The following is a 12,313-nucleotide window of genomic DNA, read 5'->3' as shown; positions in this document are numbered from 1 at the left end:
CCAATACTCCACGCAGGTGCGCCTCGTAGGAATTGCTGATGTTTTTAGCTTTTTATAGCTTCCACAGATGATTAATATTTCGTTTAAAGCGAAACTGCCGAACTAATCGGTTGCTATCGGATTGTAAAGAGAAGTTACACTAATTTAACAAAAAGTGCATCAGAATGAAATCTCCTACCCTACCTTTAATGTCCCAGATGTTTGCTCTTAGGATCCACTGGATTCGTAAAATTGAAATGACCACTTTGCTTTATAGTAATAACAGTTTTGGCTTTAAAACATATCCCAGTTCTAACAGGTGTGGCACAGCTGAATATTTGGAGTGACGTCAAAGTTACAATTCAAACTGGTTCATGTCAGTACTTCTGCATGTATTTTTAGACTGATGCAGAGGTGGCATGGGAGTGTGTGTCGAGCTGTCCATGGCTGACAGTACAATCACAGTCTGGGCTCAGAGAACAGACAAGTGGCCTTTAGCCAGTTTGACAGCCAGATGATTCATATTACAGCTGAAGGACAATGGTTTCATATGGAGACATGGAGAATATTTTCTGCTATTTCTTCCTCTCTCAAGCAAAAGAAATGCACCCTAACCTCTTTTTTTCTCTTCCATCACTAAAAAGACACTGTGTTCTGTATATCTGTGTTTTATTTATAATCCTAGCACATTCAGTATGGCGCATGCATATGTATTTGTTTTTGCATGAGCGTGTAATTAATTATTATCAAAGGCAGGGGAGTAATTTATCCCGATAACTTTGATCCATCTGTGCAAGAGCCTGACATGTGGAGTGCACAGCACGCATTTTAGATTTTCAGGGAGAAGGGGGGTTAAAAATACTTTTATCAAAAGTTTGAGCACATTTAAACATTTTTGATCAATCAGGCTTGTTTGAGATGTATCAGTGTCATATGGGAAAACAAAATCTATTTGTATGCATTAACTTTAATGAGGTTTTTAATACCATCTGTCTTCCACTGGTGGGGCATTATTTGTCTGGGGTGCAGACATTTGAGACATTCACAGCTAAAAATCTTTGGGAAGCTTAAAATTCACTTCACTGCTACAAAAGAAAACCAGTTAACCTTAGAGGTCTTTGAGAAAACCTACACTCTTTACTCTGCACTTGGTCCAAAGGAAGCTCACACAGCTGTTAATGTTTCCCTCTGTGCTATCTGCTACTGTGGGTGTCAACAAGCCTCTCATGCCTCCACAAGTGAGGGTGAAATTGAAACTGATGTATGCAGACCTGAACCCCAAAGATGGACACAACACACCTGCCTGGTAGCTCTGAGCTCTGCACCTCTCCAGCACTAACTGACTCAGACAGCCCCAGCAAAAGATGAGGTATATGAGGGTGTGTGTGTGTGTGTGTGTGTGTGTGTGTATTTGAGATGATGGTTATACAGCACAGCGCCCGTTAAATGTAAAATGAAGGGAGCGAAGTGGGAGTATGACTCAACCAGGGAGTGGATTTCAAAGCCGACAGCTTCCACAGAAGCTTCATGACATCCATTATTTATTGAGTTCTCTTTGACACATTCAGCTGCTCCTTTTACCTGCTGCAGATAGCACAGCTCTCTGAGCAAATTGATGCAATCAGCAGAGAATGTACTGCACAATAGTTGCTCTTAAGTGCGGCAAGTTGATACTATTGTGCTATTTGTTTGCTTGTGCTTGTTTTGTTGTTTTTATTTTCAAATGAAAAAACTAATTGCCCTTCATCTCTCTCTTTATATAATGTATAATACTCTGAGGTGTTGTCACATTTAAGGAATTAGCAAGAAAACAGGGCATCTCCTGTTTTTTTTTAATCTCATATTTAATGTGAGCTATTCATTGATGAGAATATTTGAAAGCACCCAATTAGCAGTTAGCATTTTGATAGCATATCACTAGATCATTTATGCTGTCTTAGTAAGCATAAAGAAAATGCTTTATCCTAATGTGACACTGCCAATGCATCCTCACAGGACACTGGCTGGTGCCTTCCCAGGTGTATTTATATTAAATTAAATTAAATTAAATGTTTTATTTAAATTATCTTTTGTAAAATATAGTCTTTAATTCTAGTCTTTAAATGTAAATCAATAGGTTTTATAGATGGGTTGCCTTGCCTCTATTATTGTCTTACCTATGTAATCAGCCCAAGTGTAGACTTTGTGTCTACAGTCTGTACTTGTTTTTGTGCTTTTTACCTTCTTGCCAGTGTTTTTGAGCATGCTGTTATTTATCTTCAGTGTTCTGTTTACAAGGCCTAATAACAATACATATCTTTTGGCTCTTGATCCCAGGCCTTTCAGCACTTCATGAATATTAAACCAAATGGCATGCTTTGGAAGCCATATAATAACAGCTTTAAAACACAAAGTGGGGGTGTTAAAATGTCAATGCAGCCACTAACATGCTCAGTTATTTCTGTTTATTCAGACAGTTTTGAATCCTTTACATAATCCATGGGGATTTAAGTGTGCTGCATGTACATGTACATCCCAAGGCGGCTCATCTCTTCTCACTCTTTTCGCAATTGCCAAGCTTTTTAGCATGTAGATAGCGCAGGTACTGCATTCAAAAGCAAAGCTATTTTGTGAGTCAAATGTTGCCATACCCTGGTGAAGACGTGCAAGGCTTACACTTAGAGAAATCTGCCTCTCTTGGGGGTCAAGCAGAGGAGAAAACTGACTTGCGTAACGGAGTTAGAACCTCAGCCATTACTGTGCATCAAAACTGCCACACAGGGAAAATGATATGCTTTTATTTTGATGACATTTAAATGAAGCATTCTTGTACTAATCCCTTTCATGGCTAAGTGCTTTGTGCATAACAATACCTGCCTGCAGGATGTTCAGCAATGAAAAACATGTATACAAGGATTTTAGAAATGAAACCCAAAACGTGTTGTGTGGTTTAAGCAGCCACCAAACCACCAGACTGGAAACTGCCAGACATCTTTTGTAGCACCAATCTATGCAATGTCATTTGACTGGACAAGACCCTTCACGAACGCTACACCATGACACAAGTTCTCAATAGAAGGAAAGTGTTTTCACACTCCACAGAACTCATAAGCACTCAGGCAAAAATGTTGGCCAGCCTCTCTACTCTGTCTCTACCTGTCATCTCACTGACCATTCAGGAAAAATTATATGATGGCAAGAACCTCGCCACAATTTCCTGGTTCACTGCATATGGCTTCGCGCTCCAGTAAGTCTTTGCTGTTCAATTCTGGTACAATTTTTAAGTGGTTGCCACTGAGAAGCGAAGATGTCTAGCATCCTGGCAACAGCAGGTGCGGCACATTAACCACCTTTCTGTTCACCGCCTTCCACCTGAGGCTAATGAAGCTTGACAGAAACATGCAATGCATAAAGATAGATTGGGGTTTGGTGGTGATGAATGTTTCATGCATCATAGGTAGACAACATCATCCCGACTCCACATAGAAATCACCATGTGCAATGTAGAGTTTGAAGTAATTCTGTTGTGTCACAGTTGCAGGGCAGCGCAATGAATGTGATTAGTACAACAATGTTGTGTGATTACATGAAAAAAATGAGCACCATCCAAGGTTTCCTTCTACATAATAGCTGCTCTTTATAAGCAAAGGCTTTAGCAGCCAATAGCTGTGTGATAGCTTACTGCTGTGATAGCTTCTGTGTACTCACAATGCCTGCTGGTCTATGGGGAGCTGGACAAGCAAGATCTATACTGGCTATTAAACTGTGCAGTGTTAATACACCCTCATTAGAGTGAGATTTTTGCACAGGAGGTGATGCAATTGTCTATGCTCTCACTCAGCAGCCTTTGGCATTTCAACACAGTGGGCACAGATTGCAGTCAAGTGCTTTTTAATCTTCTACCAATTTCCATCAGTAGTAGAGGGGCTGGTCTCCTGGACTTCATTTTACCCTGCTTCCAGTCAGGAAAGTGACCAATGTTGGGGTGATCTGAGAAGGACCAACCTACACTAGACATCTAGGCACCCACTAATTGATTATACAGCAACACATGTCAGTCAAATCAAGCAGACAGCTAGCATAGATTAGCATGTGGAAGATAATGTGGTTTTGTGAGGCACAGTCATGTCCATGTTCCCTCATTGGGTATACAGAATAATGAAAACAATGGCATGTTACTTTTTTCATGTATTTCTTCAATTCAGAGTTGTGAGAGTTGACCCAGAAACACACACACACACACACACACAAAGAAAACTGAACTGGTGGACAGTTACCACCTTTTCTGTACACCTTCCTATGGTTGTATAAATCAGTATATGTAAAACTTGGTTCTCGTCACCATGGTTACTAAAGAAATTGAGGGGAAGCTTGTTGCAGATGGACTGTAGCATGAAAGATGATAAAATAATGATGATAAAATAATGATAATGATAAAAATATTAGATGATCAAACTTTATCTTGGCTACAGAACCACATATGTTGTTTTGACATTTGGCCTATTGTGTTGTGTTTATATGTGTAACCCTGGGTTGATAGCTCCAGATTTAATCTTTCATATCCCCAATGATAAAGTTAAAAAGTGTCAGATAAAGAGTACAGCAATACAGAATAAAAATATTTTACAGTGATTTCATCCTGTAGGGTCTAACATTCATGTTTCTTTAAAAAATGTGATCATTGTGACTTGAGGTTCGACAACCTAACTGTATGTGTTTTTATTCCTGTGGTAATTGGTCTGCCCAGGTGGACAGTTTCCTAGTTATACGATTGGCTAAGTGGGCGGATGTTGGTGTTGCGTGTTGGCTGAGAGGTCAAGGGGAGGAGAGAGAAGAGAGAGAGGAGAGAAGAGGGCTAGTCTAACGCTAGGCCTGCTATATTGTTTTGTTTTGTTGTAGTTAACTGGCTACAACCCTAATCTAAACAGAATTGTGCATTCATGCATACGTAATCTGTGTGTTATATTGCCAGTCTGTGTTGGACTGCGGTGTCATTTAAGTCCGTTTATTGAACTGGCTTTGATGTATGATGCTTAACTGCTAGTTAGCAACCTGCTAGCGACACATCGCCAAGACACGCTTCACCAGGTAGCGCCTCGTGTTACCTGGAAAAACACGGTGGTTCCTCTGGCTCCGCGGGAGACCCGAAGCATCTTTTTGTCGTCAGTCCTCGGACGCAGATGGTTTTTTTTTCCGGCATTCCTGGACTGAATCTGGATGTTCTTTCCTTTTGGCTGGTTTTGGGATGGACTTAACCCTCATGTGTTGTTCGGGACATTTTTGTCCTCTGAGAGAAATTTTTCTGTTTATTTTGGCCATAACTTTGTCAATATGTGGACAAATTGAATCATTTTTCCTCAATAAGCTTAATTTTACATAAATTTTGTTAATATGATTTTAAAATTTTTCATAGGTCAACGGTACACTGTGGGCAAATTTTACCCCCTAATGTGTTGTTCGGGGACAAAAATGTCCCCTAACTTTAACGGTTTTAAAAATATATTAGATAAATATTTTTTTGAAATTTTTTTGCATAGACCTTTTAATTAACTTCAGTTCTAATCAACAGTAGTGAAAAAATCATTTTCCCCCAGGATTTTAACCCTTTAATCACCAATTTTATAAGGGGTGGTGCTGAAAATTGAAAAAAAAAAACACAAAATGGCTCATTTTTAATAGAAAAGGTGAATGTGGACTGGATTCTTTTGAACCTTTATTACAGTCTTGGTCATGTCAAACATCAGTAAAAAAATTGACTTTATTGCATTATTAGTTTTTGCACAGCACTGGATTTTCTTTTTTTCTCCCATTTTGTCCCATAGACTTACATTATAAACACACTTTTTTTGACTGCACAGCCATGGCACTAAATAATCATGCATTCTTGATTGTTGGTGGTTTACCCTGTTGGTAGGAGGTAACATTTGTGATTTTTACAGTTAACAACTTAATTACCATATTAACCCTTTACCTGCAGGCCTGTGCTCATGTAGTGTAGTTTCTGGCTTGTATATGGAGTTATAGGGAGTATTTTAGCACATAATTGTGTGTCTACACACTGTGTGTGTATGTTAGAGAGGAAGAGAGCCATTTGCACACTGTCAGGGAAGGAAAGTCAGGAAAATAAAGTTACTAAGTAAGTGAAGTGTACCTAATTCAGACGTACAACGGCGATGCATAAGCATGTAAAATGAAAACATCCAGGAGTTCTGGCGTCTGAAGTTGTGGATGGGTAAAATAGCTGTTTTTTTTTTTTTTTAGCTTTCGGAAAACACGTCCTCCAGTAGAGTGACTTTACTTTTAGGTTAGTGTCTCAGTTGAGATCACTGAATTATTCTAAGTGAAGTCTAAGTGCCCCTTTTCCATGGTGTGTTGCGCTCCACACGACCATACGTACATGTGCATGTTACTAACTAGACACCATAGATAGATAACTTGATAACATAATAAATAATCATTGACTAACCAAATCTAATCTACAGTTTAGTCCCCTACTAAAATTAGTATTAAAAGTAGTTTAGTAAAGTAAAGTAAAGTAAATTTGTTGCAGCCCTAAAAGTAAGTGACGGGCCCTTTGATGCTGAGAGGTTCAGAATAAGCAAAACAAAAACACTAGTGGACTTGCATGCATCCTCCTGGTCATTTAATGGTGACAAGAGCAGCAAGCAGCATGAAGAGAGGATTCACCTGTGCATGAGTGAAGGATTCACTTGTGAACGAATGAAGGATTCGCTTGTGAACAAGTGACGGATCTACTTGACGGTGACGGTGCAGCCTTCACAGCTTCACAGCCTGGCCCTTCATAGAGCCAGGCTGCACAATCATTTCCAGAGATTGTGCACAAGTGAATCCTCTCTTCATGTTGCTTTCTGCTCTTCTCACCATCAAATGACCACAAGGTCACATGTAAGACCACTTGCCTTTTTGTTTTGTTTAGTCTGCACCTGTAGACATCAAAGGGCCACACGTGCATAGCAACACTTTCTTTGTTTTTGTTTACTATGAAGACTCTGTGGTTGTGTGTACTCACAGACAACAAGATCAGTGTGCAAATGGCTCTCTTCCTCTCTAACATACACACACAGTGTGTAGACACACAATTATGTGCTAAAATACTCCCTATAACTCCATATACAAGCCAGAAACTACACTACATGAGCACAGCCCTGCAGGTAAAGGGTTAATATGGTAATTAAGTTGTTAACTGTAAAAATCCCAAATTTTACCTCCTACCAACAGGGTAAACCACCAACAATCAAGAATGCATGATTATTTAGTGCCATGGCTGTGCAGTCAAAAAAAGTGTGTTTATAATGTAAGTCTATGGGACAAAATGGGAGAAAAAAAGAAAATCCAGTGCTGTGCAAAAACTAATAATGCAATAAAGTCAATTTTTTTACTGATGTTTGACATGACCAAGACTGTAATAAAGGTTCAAAAGAATCCAGTCCACATTCACCTTTTCTATTAAAAATGAGCCATTTTGTGTTTTTTTTTTTCAATTTTCAGCACCACCCCTTATAAAATTGGTGATTAAAGGGTTAAAATCCTGGGGGAAAATGATTTTTTCACTACTGTTGATTAGAACTGAAGTTAATTAAAAGGTCTATGCAAAAAAATTTCAAAAAAATATTTATCTAATATATTTTTAAAACCGTTAAAGTTAGGGGACGTTTTTGTCCCCGAACAACACATTAGGGAGAAAAAAAGAAAATCCAGTGCTGTGCAAAAACTAATAATGCAATCAAGTCAATTTTTTTAGTGATGTTTGACATGACCAAGACTGTAATAAAGGTTCAAAAGAATCCAGTCCACATTCACCTTTTCTATTAAAAATGAGCCATTTTGTGTGTTTTTTTTTCAATCTTCAGCACCACCCCTTATAAAATTGGTGATTAAAGGGTTAAAATCCTGGGGGAAAATGATTTTTTCACTACTGTTGATTAGAACTGAAGTTAATGAAAAGGTCTATGCAAAAAAAATTCAAAAATATATTTATCTAATATATTTTTAAAACCGTTAAAGTTAGAGGACGTTTTTGTCCCCGAACAACACATTAGGGAGAAAAAAAGAAAATCCAGTGCTGTGCAAAAACTAATAATGCAATCAAGTCAATTTTTTTACTGATGTTTGACATGACCAAGACTGTAATAAAGGTTAAAAAGAATCCAGTCCACATTCACCTTTTCTATTAAAAATGAGCCATTTTGTGTTTTTTTTTTTCAATTTTCAGCACCACCCCTTATAAAATTGGTGATTAAAGGGTTAAAATCCTGGGGGAAAATGATTTTTTCACTACTGTTGATTAGAACTGAAGTTAATTAAAAGGTCTATGCAAAAAAATTTCAAAAAAATATTTATCTAATATATTTTTAAAACCGTTAAAGTTAGGGGACGTTTTTGTCCCCGAACAACACATTAGGGTAGTGTTTGCGAACAATGCATGAGGGTTAAGGTGACCAGCGGTATCTGAGCGAGTTTGAGGTAACTCACACCCAGCATTCACTCCAATCAGGCCTGCAACGGGGAGGTTTGTTTCTTTTGATTTGCCGGTTTTTTATTTATATTTCTTTGGTGGGCCCGCAAAAAACGTTTCTGAATATGGTTGATGTGAATGTGTTAAACTCAGTATGAGGATGGAAAATAGTACTACATTGCGTAATCTCCCTAGTTAGAGTTGTGTAGAGTTCTTTTTGTTCATTGGCACGGAGGATTATATGTGTTAATTTTTGGTGACTGTCACAAACCAGTTAAGAGCATATAATTTTATAGATTGTGGTATAGATAGAATCTGTCCAGTGTATCTATTATCCACCTGGGGTTTTGTTTCCATATTTCACTAAAGGGACAGTACCCAGAATTTTGGTTAGCTTTACAGGAGAGAAATTTTCCACAAACACAGCCATTAGAAGTACTTCGAGTGTTTGTTTGGTTACCATTATCTTTATTTCTATGTTAATAAATGTTTTATAATGTGTTTTATTCCTGCTCTGTCATTGTGTGGTGGGTTGTTAACTGGCCTGGGGGATGCATGGCTCATAGTATACCCATAGTTAGCAGATAGTAATAGGTAATAGGGAACCTGGGGCACTGTATCACAGCATATAGGTACATAGGAAGCGCTACATATGTAAGGAGGTGTTGCATCATTCAGTGAGATATTAGTAGAAGGTCTTTGAACAGGCAGGCTGTTTCCTCTTCCTTCCAGTCCTTTCATGTTCTATAGTGAGGAATTTCTGGGTTATCGTTAATTAAATCAAAGAAAAATCAACTGTAAAAAGAATACAATGGTCATTTATTATGGCGAGTTAGAAGAAAAAAACCCAATAAAGCCAGTTGTCTGGAAGACAGACATTTCTTGAGATTTTATTTGTTACAGTGTTATTTTTGGCTATAGTGGCCTGCTAGTTGTGTTGTCTGTCTCTGCACACTTTTGATTGAGTATGTCTCTACTTGAAACAATGCAGGGAGCTTTGTTGTCACTTGTGCTTTCATATTTCAAGAAAAATGAAAGTACAGATTTCTAAAACAAAGCTTGTACTTGCAGAGTTCCCCAGGGGATGATGTTTCTTGTCCCACTCAGCTGGCAACCATGAAGAAAAACCCTTCTGCAGCACTGAGAATGTTGATAGCATTTCACCACAGCTGCCTGAGTATCTCCATGCATTTGTTGTACATGGATTTCATTACCACCCACACCACATCTCACTCATCGCTTTAAATCATGTGAACGTATGCTCCTGCAGATCAGCCATAATCTCTTTTGCAGTCATCCCCGACACAGTCAGAATACTCCAGGAAACACATTATCCAGATGGATACATGCACAAAATCTAACATTTTAAGACATCCAGTAAAGAAACATGAAGGTGCAGTACTAAGTATGTAGCACACCAAGGTCCCTCAGGGCCTGGCCAGCTAAGAAAAGCGTGTGTGTGTGTTTGTGTGTTAAATTGTGCAGTATGTTGTTCTCTGATGAGTCTCGTCCCGCAATCATCAGCATTTCCAAACACAGGCTGCATTATGCAGAGTCACTCAATTTTGCATTTGCTTGTGTGTGCAGCTACTTAATTCCATCACTATACCCTGTTGTCATGACAACATTATTATACATATCCATCGCCTTCAAAATGAAATGAGAGGTTCATTGCTGAGCTTTCACAGTTGCTAGAATGCATTAGTTATGTAGCTTGACGGCATGTGAGCACAATGACAGCGTGTTCTGTTGTATTTTTATGTCTTACAAAAAAATCTTCACAAAAACAACATCAGTATGTATATGAGTAATGTATGTATATATAAACACAAATAGGACACTCAGGATTTTTGTATGAAAAGATGAGAAAATCATGAGTTAGAGAAGCATTAAGTTTTGTCCCCATCTTAACTCACTCAATCACATTCAGAGAACAAGCTGCAGTTCCACTGGATTGGCTTACTGTCAGTCTTCGAACAGATGGGTTTTTATTACAGTTTCATGTGCAGAGGTGCCAAGCTCACTCAATAAACTGGCATGTGCTCTAGTCCAAAGCACCCCTCTGGCGAATTCATGCATCTTACGTACAACAAGAGCTCTGCTGTGGTGTGCCAAGCTGTAAAAAATCAGCTCAACAGCAGGACAGAGAAGCCATCAAGTGTGGTTTACACTTTATAGTGATGATAAAATGCAGAACAGACAGCAGCTGGTTTGTTCCAAGCCTGAAAGTGGAAAGTTTTGTATTTGCATCTCAGAAACTTTCGTGTCTGAGATGCAGTGTTTCCCTTTTTTTCGTCATGTCATCATCAGAAAGATGAGTGATGTAAGATTATTTTACACCAATTTCACAACAAAACAGGTGTGGCATATCCCCTTATGACATCAGAACAGAACAAGAAGGTTCCTGGTTTGAATTGGACTGAGGCCTTTCTGTGTTGAGTTTGCATGTTCCCTCCTTGCCTTCGTGGGTTTTCTCCGGCTTCCTCCCACATAACAAAGAAGAGCATCTCATCTTTGGTTAATTGAGGATTTTATAAATTGGCTGCAGGAGTAAGCGTGACTGGATGTCTGTGTCTTTCTGTCAGCCCTGCAGTAGACTAGTGACCTAGTGAAGATGTACCCTGAGCCTCTTGCCCCCCGACAGCTGATGAATAGGCTCCAGTTCCCCTGCGACCCCCTGTGACCCTGAAATACAGGACTTCAGAAAATGGATGGATGAACAGAGTTTGGAACCAAATGGAGACACAAAAGTAGCCTACTTAACAAACAACAGGCAAGCCTTATTTATGAAGATGAAGAATCCTAGAATTTGGGACAGATAGTAAGAAAGACAGCAGCAGAATTAGACAAACCAGGGACACCAGGGAATCATGCGCACTAGGGGAGGGTAACGAGACACAGGTGGAAACAATGAGGGCAGGCAGACAGTCGCAGAGAGGGACAGATACAGGAAGTAAAGCAATCTAAGACACATGAGGAAACTCATAACCAAAATAAGACAGGAGGAAAACCTAGGAAACACTTGACACATGAGATGACTTCCAGTGACACCTCAGTAGTCATCATCATCTTGTCTCAGCTTGTCTCACATCTGCCTGATGGCATGGTTTGTGTCTGAGGACACTTTGCAGTAAGTTTAAGGTTCTTGTCCAGCTTCTTGTGGTTGTGTGTGTGCTGGTCTTCTTGATTCCCAGCACTGGCACAAACATTTGTCCACAACTGGGCAACCGTTCCCTGCAGGAGCCCGACAGTTGGCTTTTCTGTGCTCCTGTAACTGCTCCTTTCTGTGGGATTTGGGTCTGCTCTCCAGAATGAAAGCAGCAGACTGCTGAGTACATTTATAGAAAAGCTTAAGCTGCATTCATACTGGGCAAGAAATCACACACATGCAGGATTACATATACGCCTTGGGGAGATATGAATTATTTATTGTCAGATGTGAGATCTGTTGGTTGTTCAGCTCATTTTAATGCACTGATCATGAAAGACAAAATGAAGAAAGTTTGACAAATATTTGGCAGAACAACAATTCAAGGACAAAGATGGTCTTGTTCATTGTTTACCCCTACTGCAAGAATTGGCAGACCAATAAAGCTGAGTAATTAAAGATTTAAAACGGTTTTTGTTCCTATGATTTTCAAAGGTGAATTCAATATCAAACAAAATGATATGCTGTAAAACTAAAAACTACAAAAGGTTATTGTACAATAAATATGTGGAGAATGATACAAGCTTTTATGGGCTGTAAGGGCTAAAAAACAAAAAGATAATCAGAGACTGGTCTACGACAGTAGTCACTGTAATGAAAATAAATGGTGCAATATGTGTTCAGTGGAACTACTGGGACTAAACACAGAGAGCAAGGATCCAGGCTGGAAA

The sequence above is a fragment of the Parambassis ranga genome, chromosome 5, assembly GCF_900634625.1.
Source record: "Parambassis ranga chromosome 5, fParRan2.1, whole genome shotgun sequence".
NCBI lineage: Eukaryota > Metazoa > Chordata > Actinopteri > Ambassidae > Parambassis > Parambassis ranga.
This window is presented reverse-complemented; position numbering follows the sequence as displayed.